We start from the raw sequence: 6,430 nt of genomic DNA on the forward strand, positions 1-6,430 counted from the left end.
AAACTTTACAATTTAGTCATCAGAAAACAGAGTATTCAGATGGCACTGTGACCCAATTTGAGGAATAATTAAGATAATTACTTTTATTACTTTTTAGTTATTTTATTTTTAAATTTAGTTAATTTGGGGGGAGTTGAGAATTCTTTGTTTATCTCATTCTTGGTCCCGTTACATACAGAAGCATCCCCTGGAGTTTCAAGACCAGGAGGAAGGGCCAGCGCCAGGGAGAGAAAAGGGTGGCTGGCAGTGCTGGCGCTGGAGTCCTGGGGAGGGTCCCCTTCCTCTCAGGGTGCGACTGGACAGGTGCAGCTGCAGGATTTCCTCCACTAGCTTCAGGTACTCAGCTGTCTGCTTCACACCCTCCCAGCGGGCAGGGGATGGGTCACTGGGAACTCCCTGAAGCAGGGTGTGCAGCCATGCTAGTAGCCCTGCGGAGCTGCAGGGTAGGCCCCTGCCTTCGTCAAGCAGGGCCTGGGTGATGAGCTTGGTGGCTGCCTCAGATAGGCAGGAGGCAGGGCCTCCGTCCTCTTCCTCCTCCTCCTCCTGCCCTCCTGGCTCCTCAGGTTCCTGGTCTGGCCTTCCAGGCTCTGCCTGCATCACTGCCAGCTCACCTATGTGGGTAGGAGTGGGCCCTGCATCTTCCTCCTTGGAGAAGGGGTCGAAGAGAGCAAGCTCAGCCTCAGTGATGGGGGCCTCCAGTAGGGGCCTGCATATCCGCTCCGGGCTCCCACAGTTCAAAAGCAGATGCAGGGCTGGATGGCGGGGGTCCGCTGGCACCTCCAACTCCTTGAGGCCCCTCCTTTCTGCCAGGAGTGGTTGGTGCAACCAGGGTCATCAGGCAGCTGCAGGGGCTTGTCAGAAGGCAGTGTGGGGATCAGAGGGAGTGACAGGATGTGCAGGTCCCTGGACACCTTAGAGGGCGGTGTTACCTCCCCACGCCAGAAGAACTCCTTGAGTTGGGGGCTGTTGTTGGGGGCGGGGATGTGCACGGTGAGTGAAGTCCTCAGTCCCCTGTCACCGCTCCCGCATCACTGAGGTTTCCCACCAGCCAAAGCCTGGGGTGTAGGGGACCAGAGAGCTCCTGGAGGCGAGGAAGAGAAAGCGGGGGTGTGGGTCAGGTCTCCACGCAGCTTGTGGAAGTGGCTGTACCGCAGACAGCGTTAGGACTTTGCATCTCATCCTTTTCAGATAAGGGTGAGAATGAATATCTTCCTTTGTATGAACTATAGTTGCCTTTCGTTAGACAGAAACATAGAGTTCTATTTCTTGTGTGAGCGTTCAGATATGTACAGAAGGGTATGTATGGCTGCTGAGTAGCCAACGGAGTTACTACTAGCTAGTTACTAAGCTATTATCTCTTAGCTCTAAGCCCTCTCTTCCAGTCTCTGCTTCGTGATGCTAATTTTGAGACTTTTCAAACCGTGTTTCTGTTTGCCAGCTGCTCCCCGCTCCGTTCTGCTAATAGGGGGCACTACTGAAAGCCTGTGAGGCTGGAAGGGAAGAAGGGCTTGCTCCTTCCTGTTTGCCCCCGAGAACTTCTTGACTTCTTCCTGTGCCAGTGAGTGTCCCCTTATTCTCGCCTTTTCACCCTGGCAAGGCAGTTTACATGTGTAGCAGCAGCTGAATCCAGTTTGCAGTTTCCCCGCTATTTGCAGAGCCAGCCTCTTCATGCCCGCTCTGAGACATTCCTGCCACCTGGTAGGCCCCTTCCTCAGAAGGCTGGGTTTCAGCTCCAGGGAGCCCCTCCTGAGCTTCCAAGCTCTAACAGTTTCGACCACTTCTCTCTTGTTCCCTGAACATTGGTTTGCTAGCTCCGTGCTATCTTAGTCTACTGTTTCCCTTTTCTGTCACCAAGTTAACAGTTCTTCCTTCCTGGTTTCCAGTCCTTGATGTCAATTTCTTTCTGGTGTGGGACTTCCCTTTCTATCCAAGATGGACCAACAGAGACTCGCTTTCACTTCTCAACTGTGTCAAAAGTTCAGCAATAGCCAAAACAAAATCAATGAACCACTGCAGTAGTAATTAGTAAAAGTTTGTTGTGCACACACCAAAAAGACTGTTCTTGAACGGGGAGCACTCCAACCAAACATGGAATGACACTCAGGGTTATATTGTTGTAAAGCAGCTTATATAGCGAGGAGGCATTTACTGCTTATTCAGTAACAGATGTCAGAAGGCTGTAACAAGGATTGGTTATAATTTTAGAACTTTCTTAAATGATGGGGAATTGGTCAATGGTTACCTTCTGTCAACCTTGGAAAACAGTTTAAGTTTTGCTTAGGATTTCCAGAGGCTAAACAAGACATTACCCAGGTCAGATTAGTCTTGCATAATAAGCTAAATTAAGCTTTGTTTGTATGACTAAACTGTTTTGTCTGCTCAGGGAATTTTCAAAGCTGCTGTCCATTTGTGCTTGATTTTAACACCTGAAACAATCAAAAAAATCCAGACAAGATATATGAACAATGGTTTTCCAGACACTAAAAATCCAGGAACGCAGGACAGTTATGGCTGAGAGAAGGGAAACGGTGGAGGCAAGCTGTGCGACGGCCCTGCTGATGGCCTGGAGAAGGTTTTCAGGCTGTGGGGCAGGGCGAGGAACCCAGGCAGAAATAAGCTGCAGAAATGAGCTTCAGGAATGGAGTTGAGGGTAAGCCCAGGTGGCTACAGGTGGCAGAGCAGAGCACTGGCAAGGAGAGAACACTTCTTTAAAAGGCATACAGAGAAGGGCTGGCCCCGTGGCCGAGTGGTTAAGTTCGTGCACTTGGCTGCAGGCGGCCCAGGCTTTCGTTGGTTCGAATCCTGGGCGCGGACATGGCGCTGCTCATCAGGCCACGCTGAGGCGGCGTCCCACATACCACAACTACAAGGACCCACAACGAAGAATATACAACTGTGTACCAGGGGGCTTTGGGAAGAAAAAGGAAAAAAAATAAAATCTTTAAAAAAAAAAGAGATATACAGAGAATGAAAAGCCATGGTCTGGGAGAAAATGTTTGCAAATCCTGTATCTGATCAAGGACTTATAAAGAATATGCAATGAACTCTCAAAGTTCAATAATAAGAAAACAGTCCAAGAAAAAATAGGCAAAAGATTTGAACAGGGGCCGGCCTGTGGCCGAGTGGTTAAGTTTGTGCACTCCGCTTCGGTGGCCCAGGGTTTCGCCGGTTGGGATCCCGGGCACAGATATGTCACCACTCATCAGGCCATGCTGGGGTAGCGTTCCACATAGCACAACCAGAGGCACTCACAACTAGAATATACAGCTATGTAGCGGGGGGCTTTGGGGAGAAGAAGAAGGAAAAAAAAAAAAAGATTTGAACAGACATTTCACCAAAAAAGAGATACAGATGATGTCAAACAGCATGTGAAACGATGCTCAACATCAGTAGTCATTCGGGAAAGGCAAATTGGAACTACGGTGAGATACCATAACGCACCTATATTAGAAACTCTAAAATTTAAAAACTGATCATACTAAGGTTGGTGAGGATGCAGCGGAACTGGCCCTCTCATACTCTGCTGGTGGGAATGTCAAGTGGTACTTTGGAAAGACAGTTTGGCAGTTTAACACGTTAAACATTTATCTCCCATGTGACCCAGGCATCCCACCACTAGGTGTTTACCCAAGAGAAATGAAAGTGTATTTCCATACAGAGGCTCACACAGGAATGTTCGTAGCAGCTTTATTTGTAATAAACAAAAGCTAGAAACCACCCAAGTGTCCATCCACAGGCTGACGAATAAACAATATGTGGTATATACATAGAATGGAACACTATTCAGAAATAAAAAGGAATGAATTATTGAAACAAGCAAAAAGTAGATAAAGTTTAAAATAATTATTCTGAATGAAAGAATCCAGACAAAAAAAGAGTACATACTGTATGTTATCATTTATTTAAAATTCTAGAAAATGCAAACTAATATATAGGGATAGAAAGCAGATCTGTGGTTGCTTGGAGAAGGGAGACGTCGAGAAGGGCACAAGAGAGGGATTGCAAACGGATTACTTTTGGGGGGTGATAGCTATGTTTATTATCTTGATTGTGGTGATGGTTTCATAAGTATATACTTGTCAAAATTTAAATTGTATACTTTAAACGTGTAATTTACTGTATATGTTATACCTCAATAAAAGTGTTAAAAATTAGAATGTGTTAGGGTGAGGCTGGTAAGACAAAACTGCACAGACATTCCTTTTGGCAGCTAATAAACATATTTCTCTCCTACTTCTCCTGCCTTGGAATCACTCTCACTGGAGTAGCTCTCACCCTGAGGCAAGCCGTGGCCAGCTCTGACTCCTGGGGAAGATTGTTACTTCCTACTGTGGCTCATATATGTGTAGACAAGAAGGAGTAGAGTTGAGAGTCACCATCTTGAAATGGAGAAAGAGCAAAGGAGTAATGGGATCACTGCCTGGCCAGGGCCCAAGAGTGAGTGAGGGCAAGATCTTACACTGCTTTGGTCCAGAGATTACTGGCTATTCTCTCACTCCATTATCATATGAGGAGGGGGGAATGAAAAAAAATATGGCTAACAAGACTTGGAAGCAACCTAGGTGCCCATCAAGGGAAGAATGGATAAAGATGATGTGGTATATATACACAATGGAATACCACTCAGCCACAAAAAAAGGATGAAATCCGGCCATTTGTAACAACATAGATGGAGCTTGAGGGTATTATGCTGAGTGAAATAAGTCACAGGGAGAAAGTAAAATACCATATGATCTCACTCATAAGTAGAAGATAATGACAAGCAAACACATAGGGACAAAGATTGGAGTGGTGGTTACCTGAGGGGAAGGGGGGAGTGAGGAGGGTGAAAGGGGTCACTAGGCACATGTGTATGGTGATAGATGGTAATTAGTCTTTGGGTGGTGAACATGATGTAATCTACACAGAAACTGAAATATAATGATGTACACCTGAAATTTGCATAATGTTATAAACCAATGTTACCACAATAAAAAATCCCCCACAAAATTTAGATGCATGCAGAAATCAGAAAAAAAAATATACAGCTGAAATTTATGCACATGTAGCTTGGGAACAATCAGAAACAGAACAAGTGACATGCTGAAAAAGGCATAATTGTAGCCTTGTGGAGACAGAAGGAGGTATGCTAACATGCCCCAGCATCGGTGCAGTGGTGGCAGGACAGAGGGACACATGCTTCCTTGTATGACTCTTTCACTTCCATGTATCAGAAGTCTTCTTATAATCAAGGTCAATTTCATAAAGAACAGTGCAAGTGAGAATTTCTGGTGGAATATTTAAAGACCTAAGGAGAATGGGCTTCATGGTTCACCAAGACCCATTGAGACAGTGGTTTTGTCTATGGAAAGCAAGGACCATCTTCCCCTCCCACTTGTCATTACCACATGCTGGGATTATTGGTATGGGGGATGCTGTATGTGTGTGTGTGTGTGTGTGTGTGAAGAGAGACTATATAAAGGGGTTAGAAACATAAAGAGATAAGAGAAATTACTAGAAGTAAAGTGACAACAGTCAGGTCTCTGGTTTTTTTTCAAATTAGAAAAAGCCTTACCATTTTAAAAAATTATCTTTTTTGTCAAATAGTAGCAATATTAAAGGAAAACAATTTTGTAATTCACAATTTCACCACCTTAACAAGTATTTTCACTACTTTGCATCCTCTTCCAGGGATTTGTCCATATGGCTGAATATTTTTACCTAGAAGTTGTGATATAATTTTGCACTCAGACTTTTTCACTGAACATCTTAACGTCGAACATATCTTTGCTGCTTTTTAAAATATTCTTTGAGAAAATACACTTCCTTAGAAGACAGAATTAGACCTATAACAGCCACTTAGGAGATTAAAAGCAGACACTGAAAAGAATTTCACCTTAGCAAGAGTAGCTAAAAACAGAAATTCTTATTTTTTTTTAAATTGACATATTATATTCGTTTCAGGTGTACAACATAATGATTCAGTATTTGTATATATTGCAAAACGCTCACTACAATAGCCTAGTGAACATCTGTCACCATACATAGTTACAAAAATTTTTTTCTTGTGACGAGGACTTTTAAGATTTACTCTTAGCAACTTTCAAATATGCAATACAGTATTATTAACTATAGTCACCATGCTGTAAATTACATCACCGTGACTTATTATTTTATAACTAGAAGTTTGTACCTTTTGACCCCCTTCACCCATTTTATTTTACCCATCTCCCAACTCCTGCCTCTGGCAACCACCAATCTGTTCTCTAAATCTATGAGCTTTTTTCCTTTTTTAAGATTCTGCATTATAAGTGAGACCATACAATATTTGTCTTTCTCTATCTGACTTAATGCACTGAACAAAATGCCCTCAAGGTCCATCCATGTTGTCGCAAATGGCAAGATTTTATTTATTTTTATGGCTGAATAATATCCTATTGTATATATATAC

At 43.8% G+C, this 6,430-nt stretch overlaps 1 pseudogene; it reads right to left on the bottom strand.

The window, feature by feature from the left end:
* Positions 1-51: 51 nt before the first annotated feature.
* On the bottom strand, positions 52-1,154 carry LOC106842789 (sorting nexin-15 pseudogene; annotated as a pseudogene).
* Positions 1,155-6,430: the final 5,276 nt, after the last annotated feature.

The sequence above is a fragment of the Equus asinus genome, chromosome 9, assembly GCF_041296235.1.
Source record: "Equus asinus isolate D_3611 breed Donkey chromosome 9, EquAss-T2T_v2, whole genome shotgun sequence".
NCBI lineage: Eukaryota > Metazoa > Chordata > Mammalia > Perissodactyla > Equidae > Equus > Equus asinus.